Below are 26,428 nucleotides of genomic sequence, written 5' to 3' on the forward strand. Positions count from 1 at the left end.
AATGTAATGCAATGTAACCAGATATTTAGCCCCTAGAAGGCATAGTGCATTACACATTTCAGGTCTACTAGAAGAATATTACAAACCAGGCCCTTAAAACACAAACTAAGCCCAGCTGTAAAACAAAAGTTCCAGGCATGAGAAAGCTTAAAAAGACTCTGAATGGTGGGAGGGCTTTTTATTTTGGGGTCATCCTTACCTAGTGGGGGGACAAAGAGATGACCTAGAGAGAAATAATGTGTCATGGTGAACGTTTGATGGTGGCCCCATTTTTCTAGAACACCACATGATGAGTTATGGGCAAAAAAATTTTTTGTAAAAGGAATGTCCGCAAAGAATTATGGATGTTTCTGAGTGTAGCGAATATTGTAGTATCTTGACTGTAATGCTCAGATTCACCCATAGAGGACACCCCAATAAAAATAGTATATGGAAGAAACCTGGCCATGTAACCATATCGTCAACTCCTAGAAGGCATAACCACATGAAAAGAGAATGGCAGAAAGTAATGCAGTGTTACCATACATTTAGCCCCTAGAGGGCACAGTACCTTACACATTTTCAAGCCTAGTAGGCCTACTGCAATAATATTACAAACAAGGCCTTTAAAAACACAAACTACTCCAAGCCATAAAACAAAAAGTTCCCGCCATGAGAGCTTAAAAAGACACTGAATGGTGAGAGAGGTTATTATTTTGGGGTCCCCCAACCTAGTGTGGAGACCCAGAGATGACCTAGACAGAAAGAGTGCATCGTGCTAAACGGTTTGGTGGTGGGCCCATTGTCGTAGGACCACCACAGGCTGAGTTATAGTTCAAAATGTTTTGTATAAGAAATGCCAGCAAAGGATTATTGGTGAGTTTCTTGAGTGCACTGAATATTGTAGCATCAGCTCTCCCGCTGTGCCAGGAGAGCCACTTTGAGGATTTCTGTATTTTTTATGCTGAAAATGTGCCAGTTTGTATATTTTTCAACTGCTAAACTTGTACAAGAGTGGTACTCATGTAAAGCGCTTCCTCCAATCGAGGTTGTGCTATATGAAATTTCCCCAAAAAAAAAAAAAAAATTAAAAAAACTCCCCTCCAGCTCACAGCCTTTTGGGGCAGACACCACAAAGAAACAGCGGCATGGCCAAAAACAAGGAAGAGGAAGAAACAACATACGGACACAAAGAGCAAAGCAGAGAGACAAAAGAAAAAAGAAAAAAGTAGTGCGCCACACTAAGGTATATGGCCAATTGTGAAATAATCCATGTCACAAGGTCAGTCTCCAAGGCAGTAACAAAGAAGTTTCAAGGCGGGACAAATGTAAAAACATTTGCCTATGAAATTAAGGGAATTTTGAAAGGTAGGCCAAGGAACGGATGAAAGTAATGGGTGTGAGACGTACATGGTGAAAGTACACAGAAGTATATTACCACATGTTGAGAGACAGCGCCTATGAAGGGAGAAGTGCGAGAAAGTAAAAGGGAGGGGAAGTGAGAAAGGGACATTTGGGAAGGGTGGGGTGGGGTAGGCAAGGGGAAGGGTAATAAATGAAAGGAAGAAAAAGGGAGGGTAAGGGTGAAGTATGAAAGAGATCTGGAGTGAACAGTAGAACTAGGATGAGGGTAATACATTAAAAGGAAAGAAATTACTAGGGAAGTAGAGGGTAGGAACATAGAGGAAGGGGAAAAGAACCGAAACATCAGGTGACTAGATGAGGGTATGGATGAGGAGGGAAAAGAACAGACAGGAAGAATGAGGGTGGTTAAAGAACAAAAAGGGAAATAAATAGAAGGGATGAACTCAAAGCGACGGTTGAAGTTGGAAGGAGGCGGAAGGTTATGCAGAAGAAAGGGAAAATAGAGCACAAGGGTTGTGCATAGACATGAATGAATGAAATGGGCAGAGAATGGAGGGAAATAGCAAGGGAAAGAAATGGGAGCTTAGGGAGAAGGGGTACAACAGGCTAAACAGTGAAGACAACAGAGATGAGGATGAAAGAAGGAAATATAGACAAGGAAACCATCGAGTGAAGAGAAGTAAATGAATGGGAGTAGAAATTGATGGGCAGGTAGGAAAGGGAAAGGAATGGGGAGATCAGAAAACTGTAGGGTTGAGGGAAGGGAGGCAGAAGGGGGAGAACTGGGGAGGAATGAACAAATATACAGGGCTGAAGGGAAGGGAATAGATTGGAAAAAATAATGGCTGAGAGGAAAAGATAAGGACTGGGTTAGAGGGGCTGTGAGTTGGAAGAATCTGGGTCTAGAAATTAAGGATTAGGGTAAAAAGCGATTTAATGCCAGTTTCAAGGTATTTTTCATTGTGGGTTCTAGTTCATTTTCCGGTGGGTTGCCAGTGCAGTTTTTTTTTAGTTCGGTTTCCATTTTATGTATTCACTCATCTTGTTCTCTGCCCCCCAGCTCTGCCCCTTCCTGTTTTTTGGAGCCTGCGAGTGCAATGCACCTGTTCCTTGGTTACCAGATTGTTATAGCAAGGGCGAGTAATAATGGAGATCCATTCAAGTTGTCGTCATACAGCATCACTGTAAGTGATTCCACGGTTTCCATGCTAACGAGGGATCCGATTGATTTCCCAGATCCATCCATTGTCACTAAAAATGATCCAGCCATCAACTTGAAAATGAGGCCCCCATGCTTCCCGACCTACTTCACCAACCATGGCCCCTCCTTTTCTCCCTGCTGCTATTGAGGCCTCGCCCCTGCATCTACTCGGGGCCTCGTGCGTGTGACATGCCTTGCATGGTCTGCGAAATCATACGTGTTCTTTCCCAAGAATTCTCTTTCTGCTGCTGCTGAAACGCAAGTGAGGTTTTCAGTAGAATTGCCGTAAGTCGTTGTTTAAAAGAAATAATTTATTCAACATAATGCCCATCCTCACAACCTGTCTGCACAGAGCTCCTGTGACTCATAGATGAAAGAACTCTCACGTGGTCACATACACAACTATGTCTGACCTTCTCGCCCCTGTAGTAACGTCCAGTCATCAATCTCTCTTCTTTCAAGAAGGTCCAATATCGATACAGTCTAGATCGCAGGGAAGATAAATGGAACATTTTCAAACTATGATTATTGAATCCAGTGAACAGAAGGGGTGAGTCTTTAAGTTTCGCCTCTGGAGGCATTCAGGGGCATATTTCTCAAACTTTCACGTAGCACAGCAAGCCACTTTGCTGCGCTGTGTGAAAGGGAAGGAATGCGCTGTATTTACCATTGTATGGGGCATTCCTGTCCTTTCCTTGGCTTGAGTCCTTTTGGCGGCCTAGCACCAATGCAGGCATCCTTGTGCCATGATGCAAGAGTGCCTGCATTGTATGCAGGATTGTTTTTGTGCAGGAAGGGGCACCTTCCTGCACAAAAGCAATCCTCAGAGGCATTGTCCTCTTTCTAAGTGTGCTGCAGAACGTAACACACATAGAAAGAGGAAACAAAGAGGAGAAATAAAGATATTTCTCTGCGTTGCTCCTCCCCTAGGACGGGCAGCATTTTGACGCTTTCCCAGGTTTACCAGTGTTGCTAAATCTGGGAATGCGCCAAAATTCATGGGTGGATGTGTGAGAATGTCCACGCTCCACTCATGGAACACCTCCCGGGGGAAGAGTAACCCAGCCATGCAAGGCCACAAAAGGTGGCCATCAGTGGCTTGATAAATCTGACTTCGTAGTTGCGTCACTCTTGCATCCCCTTGTGTGGCGCAAGGGAGACACAACTCGTTGTTAAATAGGCCCTATCTGAATCCTGTGCAGTGTTGGTAGTTGCCTCAAGTTGTCCTCTGAGCTTCTGGAGATGTGGCCTCTGTGGTTGTACATAGTTCTCCTCGTGAAGTTCTTCCTGCGACTAGTGCACATGTTGGTTCCTTTGGTGGTGCCCTCTTGAGACCTCTCGGCTGTGGCTGCCCCTATGTGGTGTGTTACAGATGGAGGATTCCTTTTCCTTGCTCACATGTCTACTTAAAAGAGGCAATGAGGCCTACTTTAAAAGTGTCTGCAGAACTATGACTTAAATATGTTTTGAGAAACAACTAAAGCTTTTGAACATCGCAAATCTGCTTTCTCCAGTACATACCCCATCATTATAGAAAATGTGAAGATATTGCAAATTTGTGTTTACCAAAATATTCCAGCGTTTTCAGTTCAGCCTTTCTTTTATTTTCTCCCAGATGTCTTCTATGTGCGGTGGAGCGCGCCTGCCGAGAGGGCAGCAGCAGCAGCTTGTTAGAATCCAAACATGTATAAAGATGGATCCCCCTGACTCCCCACTGGATTGATGCTCTTTAGTAATTTGGCAACATTCCGGGGTCTCTGTACAAGTGGATTGTGTTACTGTTTTCTGATTAATACCCGTTTTTAACAAACTGATCTTTTTGCTGTTACACCGGCTGTTTTTTTAATGGTATATGGCCAGCAATGACATCCATGTTACAGCCTGCTGCTATTCAGGTCAAGGAATCAAGAGCGCGCCTCTGGATTAAATCATTAAAGCAATTGTTATCTGAAATACAAAAAGGACTCTATTGGTGGAATCAGGGGGTAGAATCTTTAGAATTAACTTTAAGGGACATTCTCCATGATTTCCTCCTTTTATTATATTCACACTTGTTACATTTGAGAAAATCTTCCACATTTTCCACATGGTCACTAGCAATTGATTCTAAATTGCTGATTTTTTCTTCCACTGCCTCTTCTCGGTGGTAATCCCTAAATTAAAATTGTGAATTATCGCTCCTGCCAATTTGTTCACCAACCATTTTTTGTGCCACATATGAACTGCAATGTTCCAGCTCTACCACCCAATCCTAATAATTCCTTGCTTGTAGTAAATCCCTCTGAATCCTTAGCACACCACGGTGGACATTCGCAAGGGTAAGAAACCTCTCCAAACCACACCCGGGGCCACGTGAACAGAACTGGTCTTACCTTTTTTGTCCCCAGTGCTTCAGACCAAGACTAGTGTAATCTCATTCAGTCTTCAGAGCTCCAAAAGGTCCGGTAGGTTGTGCCCAAATGGCCAACTGACAGGCACAGAAAAAGGACTGCAAATTAAACTTGCATAACATGTAGATGTTTCAAGTGTTGATAGAAAGTTTTAATTGTATTAAAGACACAGAGGAAAGTTTAATGTGTGACTTTCTTTTACTTTCTGAACAGCCAAATGAAACAAATAACAGAGTAGTGATGTACCGATAACAGAGGATACTAATCTCAAAAGGATGAGGTGCAAAACTACAGAATGGCCCATGAAGATTCCTCTGGGGTACTATATAATGGTATATCAGATGTATTTCTTCCTTGTTCTTGTTGCAAAGTAAAACAGTTGATCAAATTCGAAGAAGTAGAAGAAAGTGCAAAGTAGAAGAATACTGCAATTATCATCAAATGAAAAGGTCCATTAGTTGGTCTCAATTGGATTAAGGTAGATGGACTGGACTACTGAAAAGAATCAAAGGAATAAGGTTATAATTGATGTCGGGCTCAAGGAAAAAATATATCAATTGGCAATATTTGAAGAAAGGGTCACACAGAGAATATTATTGCATGTTCGAACTAATGTCAGAACCAAAACTTAATAAAATACATGATCATGTCAGGGGCGGCTCCTCCGCTTTCAGCAGAAGGGGAAGGAAAAATAAAATTATAATAACGAAGCGTTATTATCATTTTATTTTTCAGTGAGCCAGGTTAGGGCACGGTGGGGCTGGTGGGGGCTCGAGGGTGGAGTTGTTGGTGCACCATAAGTGCACGTGTGTTTGACCGGCTGTGTTTGGTCAGCCAAATAGACATGTGCACCTTGCATTTCTCCACTTGGCTGTATTGAACAGTCGGGAGGAAAAAGTACACAGGGTGCCACTCCCTCTGTGAAGCGCTAAAGCAGGGCGCTCACACCCATCACAGCACTGCTGTCATGCTGGCGACAGCAGCGTCATGATTGGAGAGGACTCTGGAAGCCTGTGTGCTTCCGGGAAGAGGATGGAGGAGATGCACCCGTCTCCGTAGTAAAGAGATAAGTGAGTTTTTTTTTAATTATTCCTCCTCCGCCAGCCTGCTATCCCCGTTCAGTGGCAGCCACCACCGGATTATATTACAGAAATAGAGGTGGGATAATAGTTTCCTCTGTATCTTTAATGAAATTAGTATTTTCCATCATAACACTTGGGGAATCCACCTTTTAAGTCAAGACCGGAGGATTCTATTATGCAAGTTTAAAGCATATTTGTTACAGAAAAGGACCCATGAAGAACAGGTTTATAGCAAAAGTAGAAGACAAAGACCAGTCGACACCTCTCAAAATGTCTTCCAGTCTTGCCCTGCATGCAACAGCCTTGGAATCAATAGCATCCATAGTGAAATACGTTCCAAATTGAGATATGTCAATAAAATGGCTGGGCGTAACTCACATAGGGCCTGATTCTAACTTTGGAGGACGGTGTTAAACCGTCCCAAAAGTGGCGGATATACCACCTACCGTATTACGAGTCCATTATATCCTATGGAACTCGTAATACGGTAGGTGGTATATCCGCCACTTTTGGGACGGTTTAACACCGTCCTCCAAAGTTAGAATCAGGCCCATAATTCGGTGCAGCGCAATTATGCAAAATTACAGCAAATTTACACAAAATTAAGTATAATTACACAAAATACATCTCACACTCAAAAAATTACAGAACCAATATTTGGGTAAAAGTTGAGCTAGTAAATGTAATTTTGAGGAGATTTCTAGTTGCTCCTGTTCACAACACTGCCGTTCTCATTCAGATTTGTAGTGTTTCACACAAAAATTACTCAGTCTCCTTGTGTAAAAAAAATACCTGAAATGTTTGTTGACCACCCACATTAAAGGAACTGCCGCTCACATTCAAAACACTGCCATTATTTTTTCAGATTTGTAGTTTCGTGTTCAAAAATTACTCAAATGGTTTGCTCAAGTAAAAAACTAATTGAAATGCTGCTTGTGTTAAAAGAAAATTACCCACACTGTACGGTTCACGTTGAAATCCCCCCTCCCAAATTAAAAAAATTGGAGTAATGGCAAAACCTCAGTATCTTTGCACAAATTTTGTTATGTGAAACTATCAAAATTAAGTGTAATTGAAACATCGCCCAGGTGTAGTGTCAGGTTTAAGGAGTGATTTCACAATTCTTTGTTAGGTTCCTAGAGGGGTGCCATAATTTGAAGTAAGATTACAGCAGTTATTTCATGGGCTGTGGTATGTTTCAAAGAGTGGTGTGACAGACACTCAGATTCTGGAGTGATGTTGCACTCTAACGACCCTCTCCTAGAGCGGTGATACAATTAGATATTGTTTTACAGACAGACATTTGATTCCTTGGGTGAAAAGCGAGTCTGATGTCTACTTCCTATAGTGATGCTAAAATCTGATATCAGGTTCCAGTAATGATAACAAAATCTGATGTCTAGTTCCTGCAATGAGGTCACACTAGAAGGTATGTGTAAAGACTATTCTCATATAGGCAGTACATGTTGAAGGTATGCATTAAAAAATAATTCCTATTTTATTGTATTATATTTTGAAAAAGTGCATCTGGAATCAGATGAGTCCCTGCTGGACTTTGTTGAATGGCTTAACGATTAAAATCCTAACTTGCAGTTCACCTCATAGTAACAACAAAGACAACTATCTAAACCTTGAAATTAGGTTTGTGAGTATTGCAATGTACTATACACCTCTTCATAAACCCACTGAGTGCAACCCTTTCCTACAATACAGGATCTTTCACCTCAGGGCACTGAGGAATAAACTGCTCTTTGGCCAGTTTCTCTGACAATACAGAAACCGTGCACACAAAAATTATTCTTTAGGTGAATCAGGAGCCCTTTTCCTTATGTTAATTGAGTGAGTAAGCCCCAAATATCACGTGATGAGGGCTACAAAGAGAGCATGGCTTTGTGCAAGAGTGTCTTCTTATACCCGAAACTCATGAGAATAATGACAACGGAATAGTCTGTGAAGCCTCTTTAAATAAGTTATTATTATCGACCATGGGGATATTTTTCAAAAAACACTCTTTGCCTTTCAAAGGATTAAAAACATCAGACCTATCCTGGTACACTTACACAACAGCAGTGAACCAACCATTCAAAACCATGCCATCAACATGGGGTCTGCACCTAATAACTGTCCCTTTAATGTGTAGTAATTGCTCGGTTTATGATCAAGCAGTTAATAATACAATCTTAACACACGGAAACAAAACACCTGCTCTGGCAACAACTACTAATTGCAATTTAAGCTCTATAATATCTATGCTATAAAATGTCCTAGTGACCTCCTTAATGGATGTCATGTTACACATATCAAACTGAGGCTCGCACAACAAATAACCAGAATAGGATGCATTGTGGAATTTCCTTTCTTGGTAAACCCCTTCAGAGACCAGTGCGTCACCGCTGAAGACCTCAAATGAACCATCTCCGAGGAACTCAAAGTACCACATGGTGGTGGCAATATAGCTGATCTTCTCCACCCAGAGAACACTGCTGGATCTACAAATCGAACACATAAAAAAACGGACAGAATGAGATCTTTGAGTTGCACGCCCTAGACATCTTTAAAAACGAATTTGCTTGCTTTCATCTAGTGGGTTCCTTTTCTCCTACGCATTGTCATGTGTATCTTTCTATATAACTGCATGCGGTAGATAACTTGCAACTCCTTTCTCATTGTTGCCGTTATGAGGCCATTTCACACGGACATCTCGCTGGTACCTTCCCATTCTATGGGGTTTCAGAGTTGGTCTGATAGGAGCTTCCACTCCTTAGTTCAATTTTCTTATTACTGCTGTGGACTTTTCTCATTCCTCTTGGGAGTCACTTTGAGCATCCCCCTCATTAGTAAGCATTAAATATGCTATATATACCTGATTTGAATTGTGTTATTTAGCCTCCACAATCCTTTAATTCGATTTTCTTGTTACCACTGTGAGTTTTCCCCTTTCCACTTGAGTGTTATTTCTTGCACTCCTCCATTAAGTATTGGATATGTTATGTACATCTGATTTGATTAGTGACTTTTGACCCCGTTTGTGGCCAATATGGATTCATGTGTGTTGTAATGATATATTTAATGGTTCGACAATTATGTTGTTTCAGGAGGTTTATAAAGCCTTAGTTGAATATATGTGAATAACCTATCAATGGGTTTGCCCGCATCCCTTATCCCCTGCTCCCCATTAAGGTAGTGGACTTGATGAACTGTCACTGGAGTCAGAGCGGCTCAGAGGTTTTGATGGTAAGACAGGAATAAAGCTTCCTCTTAATGAAGACATTGTGTGGATTCATTCTTCGTGACAATATGCTACATAAACATATACTCTTGAGTGTCTCTGCAACGACTGTGACCAGTCCCTGTCGCTGACATCATAGATCTACATGCAGATTTGAATCCCACAACATAGTTAAAAATCGGTCAATATCCCTCTGAGAATTTTTCATAAAGATCATTTGCCATTGGCTATCGCATGCCCATTTGTCACAAGCAATACAGTATTTTGGTGCTTTCTGTTTTCATCCTAAGATCTACAATTGGTTCTGTGGCACTTCTAAATTATTGAATGCCCTTCATATGTGACTTGCATTTTTTAAGAATTTGATTCTAGCATTTTATTGACGATCAGGCTTCTCCTTGGAGCCTTTTTCAGCATGGCCACCATTTATGATGCACTTTTTATCTGTTGGGCTTATCAAGCACTGCTCTTTGGACACTACAGTTACACGAGTACTTACCAGCTGCAGTGCTACTTGTGGGGCATTGCAGCTGATAATTTGACTCTGTACTACTCTTTTACAACCCTTTTACCATTCGTTACTGAGATCAGGCCAACTTCCTTTGCAGAAAATATCGATTCTGCGATAAATATTTTCAATTATCAATCTACTGAGTACATTGTACATCTACATTGCTTCCTCTGTACCTTTCTAGGTGCTACTTTGATTTTATATTTTACTAACTTATATTCACGTTTTTAAAATTGTTTATGTGCTACTTAAGTAATTGCTATTACTCTCTGTTTGTTAAACATACACAATGTAACACATTTGTCTTGCCTGCACTCTTGGTGGTGGTTGGTGTTGTCTCCTCTCCCCAGGATATCCTCACCACCCCTTTCTCTGTATTCCACACCTGACCACCAGTGACGGTCGCTTGCATGGGTCTCTCTCTATATAGCTCACCTTGCTAGGGAGCATGGGCTTGCGCTTATGTTCTAATTCCTGTTGCTCTACCTTACCTTCTAGAATGGTGGTTCTCCTCTCCAAGTGGCTTTGTCTTCCTTTCGTTTCCTGTTCATGACTGGTGTCTAGTTTCTGATATACAGAGGTTGAAATGTCGACATTACTTAAACCCAGAATTGTACCAAGACATAAGCTGAAACACATGCACGCACTATCAGTTTCCCGAAGTTAGTGAATGATTTGACTTTTGTGTATATAGATATTGTCCTCACACACCACTTTGCATTGCACTGTTTGCACTATTTCTTGTTCGTAAAATGACTCTGCCATCATTCTTCTGACAATGTTTGATTCCTTGCATGATTTGATAAATATCACTTACGTTTTGTGTCGCCCTTGCGTGTCCACAACCTTGGTGGTTGGAGTAATTTGCCTCTGGGTGTCTTGTGGTCATTGCTACTATTCATCTGGAAACTGGGACAAGCACACCCCTACTTCAGATGACCTTCTGGATAGCAAGGATTCACAGGCAGATAGGGTGGGATACGGGGTAGATACTCAAAACTCAAGCTGTCAAATAATAGATAAAATAAATGAATGTCTAGGCCGCTGCTTTTTTTTTAAGAAAAAGGGAAGCAATCTAAACACACCACAACTCAATATTATACATAAGGGATATGCACTACTAGTACTACTTGACCTATAGGGAAGGTAGTCTACAGATGCTGCAGGGGTTACTACACAGAAGCAGAAGCTTTACAGCCAAGTAAAGATACATGATCATTAAGGTGAACCTTTCCTGGGGTATATATATATATATATATATATATATATATATATATATATATATATATATATATATATATATATATATATATATATATAAATATATATATATATATATATATATATATATATATACTTTTATGCACACACATATATATTTGGTTTAATTTTTTTTAAGAGTTTGTTAATAATTATTACATTATTAAGAACAGTTATTAATATTTAAATTTTAGAATTGAAATATATATATGTCAAAACTGCCTTTTTGTTTAGCATTATTTCCCATTGCTTGTTATTTTAAGTCCCAGGCTCCATTGTTTTCTATGGGAGTGTGTAGCTATATTTGTAACTAGCGTTGTGTGGTTTCTCCTAGGTTGGACTGGAGTACATTGATTACTGTTTTGGGACCATTTAGTGTAGTAAATTTAGAAGTAGTAGTCTGTGAATAGCAATATGCTTACTCTTCTTTGGGTGACCCCCACAAAAGCAATATGCTTACTCTTTTGCGAGTAAACCCCTTCTAATCCCACCATAAACCTCTTTTATTTAGGTGTAAGTATTCTCAATTTTCCAGCCACTTTCTCCATCACTCCCACCTTTACTACTACAGCTTACATCAACATGTTTAGAGCTCTCGGCACAAGTGTTAGAGACTTCCACACAAAGACAGGAGTGGCAGAGGCAGAGCTCTCTGTATGTGAGTTAGAACGCGAAAAGTACATTCTATGGTAGTACTGCTTCACACACTACAAAATGCAGTTTGTGAACAGGCCCTCTAGTTTGTGGATCTGCTCCTTGCTATCATCAGCATTATGGGACAGGCCACCAAGGGTAAGACAAAAGGATTGGGCCTTACCCAGAAACCTCTCCCTCTAGCCATTGTGGGGCATACTTATGAAGGGAGTTGTGTCACTCTTGCATCATGCAACATTATGTAAGAGCGACATAAACCCAAAATGAGATTTATGAAGCCATGTGGCCCTGAGCGGCTTCATAAGTCTTGAATAAAGCAACACAGCACAAATCAATGTGTTGCCTTACTCTTTCCCAGGGAGGCATTCCATGGGTGTTGCATGTGTGTTCCCATGCAACATCCATGGATTGTGACATATTCACAGATTTCCCAGAAGTGATAGACCTGGGAATGCTCCAAAAACCTATGCCTCTGCAGGTGAGGTTTAACAAGGAGAAATATCTTCACTTCTATTAAAATATGGGTAAGTTCACATTAATGCTTTGGCAAAACACAGTAATAAAGTTCCTAGTTCTAGTGAGGATTTGGGGTGGTAACATCCCGCTCACTGGCCTACTAAGCAGCCATCTCAGCTACTAAGTGGCGCCACATGCAACTGCCAGGCTTGTAACTGGGTCTAGAAACCTGGACCACATTTCTCCTAGTCGGATCCCCCTGAAATGTCTCCTGACGGAAGCCAGAAGTGCTTTCAAACTAGCCTGCACTACACGCAGAGCAATGCACTCAAACATTCCAAACTAACTTCTACAAAAACTGTCATTTCAGATGAGATTCATTCATTGAGGAGTATCAACTCCTTCCAGCTGGAAGCCCCATCCTTCCAAAACAAAATCAAACCTTCTCCCGGAGCGCCCCAAGACTATAGTATGCATAACACAAATATCAGGACTATCATCTGCTTGAAAAAATTCAAAAGATAACTGAAACTTTTCATGTTAAAACAGTACTTGTAACAATATCACTTCATAGTGACGGACCAAATATATTGCTAAGGCCGTGTGAGGACCAGAACTATCACTCAGAAGGTTTGCATACTCTGCCAGACTAAACTGTCTTGTCCTAGTATGTGGTAACAGGATCTGTGTATATACACAGGACCAGCATACCTGAAAAGCTGCATACCCTTTCACTGACTCACCAGACACCTACGCTGTGTCTTACTCTCACAGATTCTCAACATCTGCAAAAGCAAAACTGGAGGTTGCTCGTTCTCCTGCATCGCACCCAAGACATAGAGCGACCTCCCTCGACACATCAGAGCCTCCTCCTCACTTCCTGAGATCCTCAAGAAGCTGAAGACCTGGCTCTTCATATAAGCACCTTGGGGAGCACACATCCGCCCCAGCTCCTGGATACCCTCGCAGGTGATTAGTGAGCTATACAAATCAATATAACATGACACATAATATCAACTTGAAACTGCAGCAGCAGCCCCCTCAGCCCTTAGCAAAGGCCAGATAGGCTACCTTCCAGCTCTAAGCTCAATACAAACTTATTTTCCATCATGCCAAAGGTGATGGTGGCTGTTTACCTCCCTTTCCCCACGCTTGTTTAAACTCTACACACTCTCTCTTGCAGGGGCGTTGCTTGGTCATTAAGATTGGGGGGTGCGCTTCAGATTTTCCAACTGTAATACTGGCTATGATGTTTAAATACATATACAACAAGCAGGGTGCCTGAGGGGCAGTGGAGAAGATCCGGAATGTAGACTGGTAGCAGTACTAAGTGTGAGAAAACAATGCAGAGTGAGAGAGTGTGTTTTTTTGTCTGGGGGAATGTCAAATTTCCTACTCAAATCCGACTGACATCTCACAATTCCAGGCTGAAAGCACCTATACACAACAATTTATCATAAAATACATTTATCAGGGGGGTGTAACAGCCCCGAAGCTACGCCCGTGCTCTCTTGGACACTCTCACCTTGCGCACTCTTTTTTTGCAGTTTCTCCAGCTTTCTCTTACTCGCTCTCTTCCACTCTCGTTCTGTCTTGCTTTCTTTTCTCTCTCTCAGACCCTCCTCTTGCGTTCTCTTTCCCACTCTTTGTTCTCTCGCCCTTGCCTTCACGCTCCCTCTGCCTCTCTCGCCTCTTCTGGGCCCTCTGGTGAGTAGTTCTGCTCTATCTACAATATGCGCGTCGCCCTTATTGAAGGCGCTGAACGTGTATGCGAGAGGACACATTTAGACGGTGAAACGGCGGAGTGTTATGGCACGCGCAGTTTGGTAGACTGTGCCAGACAGGTGTTTGATTTACCCGGTAAAACCTGTTGGACCGGGGGACGTTGGCTAATGGAGGGCTGGTATTCTAATGCCACGGCTGGCAGCGAGCCAGTCCAGAGCATTCTGGGGTTCAGAGGGTTAAATATCACAGACGTGGAGGGTGATCCAAGCCTGGCACAGGCCCCATGCGCTGAACCGCTCTTTCTGGAAGTTTCTCTCCTCACACGTCGGAGACAGCGGGACCCTGACTGGATGCCGATAAAACGTTTGGTCAGTGCTACGTCAGGAGACTATAAGCGTCCGTGCAGTCTGGACGGAGAAGTTGAGATATGGATCTGCGGTTTGCCATTAACTCTGAATGCCGAGTGGGCATCCGCACTGGGTTATCAGTTCATGCTTTAAAAACATGAAATTATAATTTTAAATTATCCGCACATTTAAAAAGTGCATATCATATAAGTATCTGCCATTCATCGACAAGTTAGTGGGACGGAGGGGACCTCGAACAGATACTGTTTTTACTTTATTCTGAAAGCTTGAACGCTGGTGTCTAATGATAGATACCTTCAGGCACGTTGTTTCACTAGCATATGTCCCTGTCTGCTGCAACCCGCGATGGAATCTGAGTAAAGAGATTACTTTCAGAGTATATGAAGGGACTGCCAGTGCTGGAAAGTAAAGGGATCCTCCTGGTTCTGGCAGCTATTTTTGGGCTGATCTGGGATCCGGCCGACCTAGGGAAACATGCTGAATTTGTCCAGGCAGTGCTTTAAATGGGAAAAAATAAGTGCAGGTACTGCTTAACATGAGCTAATAGTGTGGTGGGTGGGGCTACGGGCGGGGCTAAGAGCAAGACATAAGGATACTTTATGACTTAAATACCCCTGGCAGCAATACCAACAACATAATAAGTGTGTTTAAATAAAACAGGTTAACTCGTTACACAAGATGAAAGCGAAACAATTATATTTTAACATTTCTTTTGTTTTGTAATATTTGCAGCTTCTTAATGCCGTATTGTTATTTGGTGTCGTTTTGCACAATACTATATATTATTGAGCGTGCACACAGACAGAAAGAAACAAGCAAACACAAAGCATTTCCACACTGTCCTCCTTAAAGTGTCCCGATTCTCTCTCTCTTTCATTCGCCTTTCTCTCACAGAAAAACACACACACATACAAGAAGGCAAACACATACCTAAACAGACCCTCGTTCTAAAAGAAGCAGGAAGGATTAAAGCTATATTAAACTTTCCTCCTATTACTTTCTTGGTTGTCTCTGTCAGCGGGGCTGCCTCAATTCCTGTGTTTGCACATATGTACACAGTAGTGTGAATGTGATGGACAGAACAAGGCCCATTCAGGCCAAACACAGCGTGATGGCGAATACCCAGACATTAGCCTGCTGAATAGCTCAGCGGGTGTCGGCTCAGAGCTACAGCAGCACTTTAGCTGTCAGAGGCAGGTTCAACTCTGACAGCCTAGTGCTCACCAGCAGCTATTAAGCCTACCTTTCATGAGGACCGGTACTCTCCTTGGCAGCAGAGAAGTGCCGGTACTCAGAGTGAGAAAAATAAGAAGTGCCGGTACTCAGTACCACTGAGTACCGGCCCATTTAAAGCACTGTTTCCAGGTGTCATTTCCCGATTCTGGGGCAAAATTCAGGAGAGCCTGCACGTTGCCTGCATTTCATTCGGAGCAGAAACCTGCAAGGGCAAAGCGTCTTTCTTATTTTAGCATCCAGCTCTGCCCAAAACAAAGGCCTATTTTTAGGGAACCATCATCCCTCATTTTATTCATGTATCATCCTTGTTCGCAGTCGTGTGGAACCATGACACCTAGATGCCAACACAATAGAAGAAAACAAAGGCACAGACCTCGTTATCACTTTACAAGTACTTAAGTGAAACTAATGGAGGCAGGTTTTTAAGTTTGTTCCCTATGTAAGAGATCTGTTTGCACTGTAAGAAGACAAGATGTATCTATATGTATGAATAATTACACAATTATTGATTCAAATACACCTGTTATTTTTTAATTTAAATTCCTTATAGGCTACTCATCAAAGAGTGGGGTGTCAGAATGCTTTACATCATACACTGTGACACAATAAACCATACACATGTGTAAATCAATGTACAGCAAACGATACATAAGACAATGAGGGATACAAGTGGTAGGGTTCACATTTCATATATTTTTGTAGACATTATACATAAAGAGTAAATAGTCAAGATAAATGCAGAATCAAGATAAAAAAAGTAACAAAGTGATTGTGGTTGTTAGTAATAACAAGACTTTATTACTTCCAAAAGGATCCCATCTTTGCAATCTTAGAAAAACAGATTGAGAAAAAAATACAATAAGGATCTAATCCCATGACTGACAGTTTGCATGCAGCTCCTTGATGCTCGTAAATAGAACACTGTGGTATATTACAAGGATTGTTACTTATGAACTGGAAGTAACACAATGACCTCAGTGTTAAAAGCAGTAGCCAAAGTACCTATATATAAAATACAAATCACGGATCTGCATGTTACATAAATTGCTGTGCCGCAGGTACACTAACCCTCTATGCTACTTTATTAGTCAAAACTGTGACTGGACAAAGCGCAGAACTCTCCCACTCTCCCACCACTACATTAGGGATTAGAGATATCACACTGCTATTATAATCCAGTCAAAACTGATAAGCACACAAAGATCTCTGCAAAAGGTGTCTTAACCCTGTAAGATATTTTAAAATGCAGCCTCCTTGTGGCCAATTAAACTAAAACAGATTTACAGTCACCTATGTTCTTGTTGCCAATTTCTTTGCAGCAGATATTTTTTAAAAAAATGTATAAGTTGACTATCAGACTTTGCTATTTCAGCTCCGCCCCTTGTGATCCCACCCTCTTACTTCCGTCACACACTGTCCCCCAATTTATGGGGTCATGGAGCACATTGTTCCCAATTCTAACACTAGGTACTGTGACATCTAGTCTACCAGCTTACTGCAGTTGCTACACTATTGACTCTATTGAGGCTCCAACTTTGTAATTGAACTCACATTAAAGTGTTATTTATGTTTACATCAAAACTGTGTGTACATAAATATAAATATAAATATGTATAACGTGGTATTTTATCATACATATATATATGTGTATATACAGGGAGTGCAGAATTATTAGGCAAATGAGTATTTTGACCACATCATCCTCTTTATGCATGTTGTCTTACTCCAAGCTGTATAGGCTCGAAAGCCTACTACCAATTAAGCATATTAGGTGATGTGCATCTCTGTAATGAGAAGGGGTGTGGTCTAATGACATCAACACCCTATATCAGGTGTGCATAATTATTAGGCAACTTCCTTTCCTTTGGCAAAATGGGTCAAAAGAAGGACTTGACAGGCTCAGAAAAGTAAAAAATAGTGAGATATCTTGCAGAGGGATGCAGCACTCTTAAAATTGCAAAGCTTCTGAAGCGTGATCATCGAACAATCAAGCGTTTAATTCAAAATAGTCAACAGGGTCGCAAGAAGCGTGTGGAAAAACCAAGGCGCAAAATAACTGCCCATGAACTGAGAAAAGTCAAGCGTGCAGCTGCCACGATGCCACTTGCCACCAGTTTGGCCATATTTCAGAGCTGCAACATCACTGGAGTGCCCAAAAGCACAAGGTGTGCAATACTCAGAGACATGGCCAAGGTAAGAAAGGCTGAAAGACGACCACCACTGAACAAGACACACAAGCTGAAACTTCAAGACTGGGCCAATAAATATCTCAAGACTGATTTTTCTAAGGTTTTATGGACGGATGAAATGAGAGTGAGTCTTGATGGGCCAGATGGATGGGCCCGTGGCTGGATTGGTAAAGGGCAGAGAGCTCCAGTCCGACTCAGACGCCAGCAAGGTGGAGGTGGAGTACTGGTTTGGGCTGGTATCATCAAAGATGAGCTTGTGGGGCCTTTTCGGGTTGAGGATGGAGTCAAGCTCAACTCCCAGTCCTACTGCCAGTTCCTGGAAGACACCTTCTTCAAGCAGTGGTACAGGAAGAAGTCTGCATCCTTCAAGAAAAACATGATTTTCATGCAGGACAATGCTCCATCACACGCGTCCAAGTACTCCACAGCGTGGCTGGCAAGAAAGGGTATAAAAGAAGGAAATCTAATGACATGGCCTCCTTGTTCACCTGATCTGAACCCCATTGAGAACCTGTGGTCCATCATCAAATGTGAGATTTACAAGGAGGGAAAACAGTACACCTCTCTGAACAGTGTCTGGGAGGCTGTGGTTGCTGCTGCACGCAATGTTGATGGTGAACAGATCAAAACACTGACAGAATCCATGGATGGCAGGCTTTTGAGTGTCCTTGCAAAGAAAGGTGGCTATATTGGTCACTGATTTGTTTTTGTTTTGTTTTTGAATGTCAGAAATGTATATTTGTGAATGTTGAGATGTTATATTGGTTTCACTGGTAATAATAAATAATTGAAATGGGTATATATATTTTTTTTGTTAAGTTTCCTAATAATTATGCACAGTAATAGTCACCTGCACACACAGATATCCCCCTAGCATAGCTAAAACTAAAAACAAACTAAAAACTACTTCCAAAAATATTCAGCTTTGATATTAATGAGTTTTTTGGGTTCATTGAGAACATGGTTGTTGTTCAATAATAAAATTAATCCTCAAAAATACAACTTGCCTAATAATTCTGCACTCCCTGTATATATATATATATATATAATTATATATATAATTATATATATGATAAAATACCATATGTTATACACTTACGAATATTGAAAGTCACAGAGAGTTCCTTAACCATTTACAGAAACAAGGCCGAAGGCCAAGTTTAATTATAAAGTCATAGAACTCCGAAATGATGTGCAGTACCCCTTTAATGTACAGGAGAGGGAATTGTATTCTGTATACAATATTTTCCTACCAAAGCCCTTCCCTCAAACCTCTTAATTCCTTGATGTCTTCTTCTTGCATGTTCGTTGGAGACAAGCAGATTAAAAGCTGAATCTGTAGTGCGAAATTAAAAATAACAAAAAGCAGCTAGTGTTTTTTTTAAAAGATATTAGAATCAGTTAAATGTTAGTCAGATTAAAAAAGTCTGTGCCTCAGAATGTATGGAAAAATGCGGAGATCCTATCTTTCCTGTAATGACAAATAGTGTGGAAAAATAAACATGTTGCCATAAATATCTCTTTTCTGTTGATAATTTTTTCTTTTTAGAAAAAGGACATTATAAAAAGGACAATCTATTTTGTGATATCAGGAGTCAACTGTAAGAACTTATTACAATTGAGCACTTTCTTATTTCTTTATTACAGGTGACTAGAGATGTTGTGTGTCCTTGTAACAGGACATTAGAGACCAGATTTTTAAAAAAGGATTGCAGTCTCCCATGTACTATATTGTTATTAAGTATTATGTGTAGCATGTTGGCTTCCTGGAAAGTGTTTTGGCCACTCCAAAGATGCTTAAATCAGCTGAGGAGGAGAGAAGCCATAGAAAGGAAAAGTGGAAGAAGAACAGAAGGGAACAAGTTAGAGTAAAGGAGAAATTAGCCTTGTGAGTGGAAATTATTTTCCTGAAACACTTTCATCATGTCAGTCTGGGGGCATTGCAGCCTGAATCTGTTGGCCCCACCCACAGGATCAGTCCTAGTGGGCATTCTTGCAGAATCTCATAAACGACATAACAGGAGTCACTCTTCTGCTTGATCCACTCATGGTTCTCTTGGTCCACCTGGGGAAAGATAGGGTTTATCCTATGCATTCACATATGGGGCTACGTATTACACAGCTCCTTTAAGCAAGTGGATTAATGTTGGCCGACTGTTAGAAGCAACACTTTCTAGGCTTACGATGGACAAACATTTGGCACATTTACACAATGGAGAAAGTGGCTGTGATATTAGCTAAACAATGTTCAAATACATTTGAAAGTACTTGGAAGCCATTTAAAACGTACAAAAACTTTCATACTGAGGTTTGGAGAATGTCACGTCATGGCCCCAGACTGGTGTGAAAGTATGGGTTGCACAGAACGTCTGGATCCTGGGGAAATTATGTCACAGGTTCTGAAGAGAGGGGTAAGAGGTTCAAGGAAGGCAATGTCACCAATGAATTCTAGACATCCCCCCTCCAAACCCTCCAGAGCCGATGATGTCCCAATTTTGCTTTCTCTTTTTGTAATGAGCCAACTCATGTATCTCCCTCCCACCCGCCTTTTTCTTGTCCTTCCTTTACCCCCTCTTCTTGTGTGACTGCCTTGCAATGCACCGGTATCAGATTGTTCATTTTATTCTGTTATATAATTTAAAACTTAAAAAAATACAGTGTGGAAAAAACACTTCCATCTCACAAGAGAAATTGATAGTGCATTCTGGATATCTGATCTAAGCCGAATGGCCAACTGGTGTGGGGAGGGAAGAGGTGACACAAGGCGGTAAGTGAAAAGCAAAGGAAGGTGCAGAACAAAACAAGGCTGAGAAATCATTTGAAGAGAGTGACTGTGAGAATAACCACGGTCCAACAGTTAGTCTGAAATCAGGATGTTCTATTAGGAAGATACAGGGGAAGCCAGAGCGGAAGAGAGCACAGGGAAGCAGGAGACTGACCCTACAACTCCCCACTAAGCCTCCACCACTCCACTGCAAGAGGTCTGTAGAGCTGCCCCTGATGGTGTTTCACTGGAGGGCTGTTTGCATGGTGGCATGGTCTGTGTAGCAGTGACAACAAGAAGGACTCCCGGTGGCTCTCATTTGTGTAGCTAGCTCCACACCTTTGAACTGCACTAACACCTTGAACAGCAACATTTCTCCAGCACAATGAGACCCCCTCAATTATTTGAACAATAACTTCCAATCAGTGCTGGAATTGGAAAACAATTACCCCGGGAAACCACAAACTGAGAGTTAGGGTGAGGCAGCGGAAAGAGGGAGGAAACACAAGTGCTGAAGTCATTAAGCATAGAATCTGTCAGTCAACTCACATTTTTATTTTTTAACAACTCTACTGGAAAGAACTTGGAATTCAGGAGTACTGTGACACTAAACCTGTTTTATCGTATTTAATTGGGCACAAGGAGACTGCATTTTAAAATATCTTACAGGGTTAAGGCATCTGCTGAGGAGATCTTTGTGTACTCAGAAAGTTTGAGGGGGTGATAATGATGGCAAGATAACTTTGGGTCGTTAATGCACTTGCTAGAGGGATCTATCTTTTGTTTAGCTACATCATAGCGGGTAAATTTGCCTGCTGCAAAGCACATTGCAGATCACAGATCTTATTTTATGTACACAGGTAAGTGGTTCCTGCTTTCCACACAGACCCTTTTGTTACTTGCAGTTCATAAATTGCAACCTTCCTAATAGAGCACACTGGGCTATGAACTAACATCAAGGAGCTGGATGCAAACTGCAAAAATCATGGATCTAGAACCTTATTTTTTTCTCAACCTGTTATTAAGCTAAAGTTGCTAAAAAAGGTTCCCCTTCGGTAGTAACAAAGTCTTATTAGAAGAACCAACCCCCTACCACTGTGTTACATTTTAAATCCTGACTTTATCTTTCACCCTAGCTTGCACTCTCAACATATGGGCCCTCATTCCTACTCTGGCTGGCGGCAGTTGCCGCCCGCCAGGCGGGAACCGCCAAACAGCCGCCACGCGGTCAAAAGACCGCTGGCGGCATTCCGACCTTCCCGCTGGCCCAGCGGGAAGGTGGCCTGCAACACAGAAGCCGGCTCCGAATGGAGCCGGCGGTGTTGCAGGTGTGCGACGGGTGCAGTTGCACCCATCGCGCTTTTCACTGTCTGCTAAACAGACAGTGAAAAGCTTCATGGGGCCCTGTTAGGGAGCCCCTGCACTGCCCATGCCAGTGGCATGAGCAGTGCAGGGGCCCCCAGGGGCCCCAGGACACCCGTTCCCACCATCCTGTTCCTGGCGGTGAAAACCGCCAGAAACAGGCTGGCGGGAAGGGGGTCAGAATCCCCATTGCGGTGCTGCTTGCAGCGCCGCAATGGCGGATTCGCCCAGCTGGGGGAAATCCGGCGGGAAACCACTGGACCCGGTTTTCTGGCCGCGGCTTTACCGCCGCGGTCAGAATGGGCCAGGAAGCACCGCCAGCCTGTTGGCGGTGCTTCCGTCATTCGCGGCCCTGGCGGTTTTTACCGCCAGGGTCGGAATGACCCCCATAATGCCTACCACTAAGGACAATGGGGGTCATTCCGGCCCCGGCGGGTGCCGGGCGGAAACCGCCCAAAGACCGCACCGCGGTCAAATGACCGCGGGGGTCATTTCAACTTTCCCGCTGGGCCGGCGGGCGATCTCCAAAAGATCGCCCGCCAGCCCAGTGGGAAAGCCCCTGCAAAGAGGAAGCCGGCTCCGAATGGAGCCGGCGGATTTGCAGGGGTGCGACGGGTGCAGTGGGACCCATCGCGATTTTCAGTGTCTGCAAAGCAGACACTGAAAATCTTTATGGGGCCCTGTTAGGGGGCCCCACGACACCCGTTCCTGCCATCCTGTTCCTGGCGGTAAAAACCGGCAGGAACAGGATGGCGGGAAGGGGGTCGGAATCCCCATGGCGGCGCTGCTTGTTCCCTGGGCCAGGGGTAAACCGGCGGGAAACCGCCGGTTCCCCTTTTCTGACCGCGGCTTTACCGCCGTGGTCAGAATGGCCCTGGAAGCACCACCAGCCTGTTGGCGGTGCTTCCGTGGTCCCCGGCCCTGGCGGTCATGGACCGCCAGGGTCGGAATGACCCCCAATATGTACTTCCTACACCTAGTAAACCTAATTGTTTTACGTAACATTTCCGGTACATTGATTTACACATTTATATGATACTTGTGAAGTAAAGCTCTTCAACACCCTACAGTATGATAAGTAGCACTATAAAAATGTGAAAAAAATAGTGAGTACTACTTACATCATTATTTGGGTAAATACTCATACAGACAGATGCAGTTCACATTCCTACAGTGCACACATATCTCTTATGTACGAGTTGAACAAAATCAATTATCTGCCCCTAAACCATAGTTTATCATACATACATAAAGTGATAAGCTGTGCGCCTTTGTATCCACTGCACTGACATCCGTGTATAATTTGAGTGGGTGGTTTACTGGATGGGTCCACTACCACTCATTCTTGGGAGCCAGCAGGGGCATAGCTAGGTCTGTAAGATTGGGGTGAGGGTGGGTTCAGATTTCCCAACAAACTCACTGGCAAATAATGTTAAAATACATTATACGACAAGCAGGGTGCACAAGAGGAGCTTAAGGGGCAGAAAAAGGGAGATAAATGCAGATTGGTAGGGGTACTGAGTGAGAGAAAGCACCTTATTTGGTGAAATAACCAACAATTTCGAAGTCTTTCCAAACAAAGAGAGGTAGAGAGTGTGTGTGTGTGTGTGTGTCGAAATTCCATGTGAAATCGGACAGACACCGCACCATATTCGATTGAAAGCACCTGTACCCAAGTATTTATCACAGAATAGATTTATTAGGGGGGTTTAGCACCCCAAACACTCCCCCCCAAAGCCACACCCCAGGGCACCAGCACTTATATTTCTGTATCAGACATTTACCAAGAGCAATATAAGAAAAACAGAGAAAGTGGAAAGATGGAAAAAGAGAAAGACGGAAAGTCACAAAGGAAGAAAGTAGGAACATGCAGGAGTGAGACAAAGGGCAGGGAGTGTATGATAGTGTATTAAAGAAGTGTGAGGTAGTTTCAAGACTGTGAAGACTTGGTATTTGGCTGCTGACATTTATTAGCACCTGCCCAGGGGCTTCTGAGCAGGGCTTTAGGCACCAACATTCATTCTTTTACAAACTAAGCACTGACTGGCATGCAAGAATTAGGCCCGAGATACCTCCCAGCAAGGATGTTACTTAAACAAAAAGAATGCTGATGGCCCTTTAAAACAGGCTCAGCTGGAAAACAATCAATCAAACATTTATAGAGTACAGCAAATCATGTGTGAGGGTCTCAAGGCGCTGGAGCTGTATGCTGCTGCATGGAGGAATGATCATTTGAACCGAGGTCTTTAGTTCTCTTCTGAATCGTTGGAGTAACAGTAGAGTCCTGAGGTGCAGGGAGAGGTTGTTCCAAGTCTTGGCTGCCAGGCACGAGAGGGAGCGTCCTCCACTGTTGGCTTGACAGATCTGTGGGTGTCTGTGAGGGAGAGGGAAACTGATCAGAGATGTCTGGTCTGTTGGAAGGTCAGGTGCCTGTTGATATATGCTGGTCCTTCGCTGTCTCCAGTATCTATAGTGTGCTCACACCAAGAAGTGGTGCCTGGCACAGTAGAAAAGAGTTCAGAAAACTGCCCCAGGAGATTTGTGCAGTGGTCTTTCTGCTCAGCAGTAAGACAATCTGCCAGAACTACACCTTCCACCAGAGCATCTTGTTCTGTGGAAGAGAAAAGATCCCGGAGAGGGTCACTCTCTTCTTCCTGTCCTTCATCTGTTGCAATGAGCAGGGTGAGATCAGCCCTGTCATAGCAGGGTTTCAGGCGATTGACATGGAGCACCCTAAGGGGACTCCTGGCAGTGCCCAAGTCAACCAAGTAGGTGACTTCTCCCTTTTTCTCAACAATAATGTGGGGTCCACTCCATTTGTCTTGGAGTGCCCTTGGTGCCACAGGCTCCAAGACCCACACTTTCTGCCCTGGTTGGTACTGAATCAGAACAGCCTTCTGGTCATGCCATTGCTTTTGGAGCTCTTGGTTGGCCTGAAGGTTTTTACTGGCCTTTTTCATGTACTCAGCCATCCTAGATCTTAGGCCAAGTACATAGTCCACTATGTCTTGCTTAGGAGCTTTTAAAGGTTGTTCCCAACCCTCCTTCACAACTGTTAGAGGACCTCTTACAGGGTGTCCAAATAGGAGTTCAAAGGGGCTGAAGCCCACTCCTTTTTGGGGTACCTCCCTGTAAGCAAAAAGGAGGGAATGTAACAGGACATCCCATCTCCTCCAGAGCTTTTCAGGGAGTCCCATTATCATTCCTTTGAGAGTTTTATTAAACCTCTCAACCAGTCCATTTGTTTGTGGATGATAGGGTGTGGTGAACTTGTATGTCACACCACATTCCTTCCACATGGCCTTTAAGTAAGCAGACATGAAATTGCTTCCCCTGTTTGATACCACCTCTTTTGGGAAGCACACCCTGGAAAAGATTCCCAGGAGGGCCTTTGCCACTGCAGGAGCTGTAGTAGTCCTTAGAGGAATTGCTTCAGGATATCTGGTGGCATGGTCCACTGCCACCAAGATAAACCTATTGCCTGAAGCAGTAGGAGGGTCAAGGGGGCCAACTATGTCAACCCCTACCCTTTCAAAGGGGACCCCAACCACAGGCAGTGGAATAAGGGAAGCCTTTGGAGTGCCACCTGTTTTGCCACTGGCTTGACAGGTTTCACAGGACTTACAAAATTCCTTTGTGTCCTCTGACATTCTAGGCCAATGAAACAAGGGAACAAGCCTGTCCCAAGTTTTAATTTGCCCTAAATGTCCAGCCAAGGGAATGTCGTGGGCTAGAGTTAGGAGGAACTCTCCGTATTGCTGAGGAATCATCAATCTCCTGGCTGCTCCAGGTTTTGGATCCCTTGCTTCAGTATACAAGAGGTTGTCCTCCCAGTAAACTCTGTGAGAGTCACTGACATCCCCATTTTGCTGTTTGACAGCTTGCTGTCTTAGACCCTCTAGTGTGGGACAGGTCTGCTGTGCCACACTCAGTTCCTCCCTGGCAGGCCCCCCTCCACCCAAAAGCTCAGCAGTGTCTGCTTCCAGCTCCTCTGGTGTAGGTTCTGCACAGGGTGGAAATTCTTCTTCCTCAGAAGTTGAATCCACTGTAGAGGGAGGGATAGTAGGTAGTGTTTTACCTTTACTAACCCTAGCTTTAGGGAGCACTTGGTCCATTCTTCCAGGATCCAAGTCACCCTGTCCTTTTTGCTTTTTGGCCTGAGCCCTTGTCAAAGCAAAAATATGCCCAGGTATGCCCAGCATTGCTGCATGAGCCTCCAACTCCACTTCTGCCCAAGCTGATGTCTCTAAATCGTTCCCTAGTAGACAGTCTACAGGTACATCTGAGGCAACCACAACTTTCTTTGGACCAGTAACCCCTCCCCCCCCCCCCAGTTGAGATTCACAACAGCCATGGGGTGGCTAAGAGTGTTGTTATGAGCATCAGTCACTTGGTACTGGTGGCCAAGTAGGCGTTGTTCAGGGTGGACCAGTTTCTCTATTACCATGAGCCTATCCCTACCCTTTCCACTGAAAGATAGCCATAGGATAGCAGCCCACTGCCTTTGAGGGACCCCCTGTACAATACAGGCCCTCTCAAGTGCAGCAAACCACTTGTTAATGTCATCCCCCTCCTTGTAAGGGGGAACTATCTTGTGCAGATTCCTAGAATCATGCTCTTTTACAGGATTACTATCTGTAATACTGCTGCTGCCACC

At 43.1% G+C, this 26,428-nt stretch overlaps 1 long non-coding RNA gene across 1 annotated transcript; it reads right to left on the reverse strand.

Moving 5' to 3' along the window:
• Positions 1-6,626: 6,626 nt before the first annotated feature.
• On the reverse strand, positions 6,627-13,963 carry LOC138304360 (uncharacterized). Its single transcript, XR_011205550.1, has 4 exons — positions 13,653-13,963; positions 10,575-10,762; positions 10,249-10,324; positions 6,627-8,506 (listed from the first exon to the last, which is right to left on the reverse strand). It is a non-coding gene; the product is annotated as an uncharacterized lncRNA (long non-coding RNA).
• Between the last annotated feature and the right edge of the window lie 12,465 nt (positions 13,964-26,428).

The sequence above is a fragment of the Pleurodeles waltl genome, chromosome 7 (assembly GCF_031143425.1).
Source record: "Pleurodeles waltl isolate 20211129_DDA chromosome 7, aPleWal1.hap1.20221129, whole genome shotgun sequence".
In the NCBI taxonomy this organism is placed as follows: Eukaryota; Metazoa; Chordata; class Amphibia; order Caudata; family Salamandridae; genus Pleurodeles; species Pleurodeles waltl.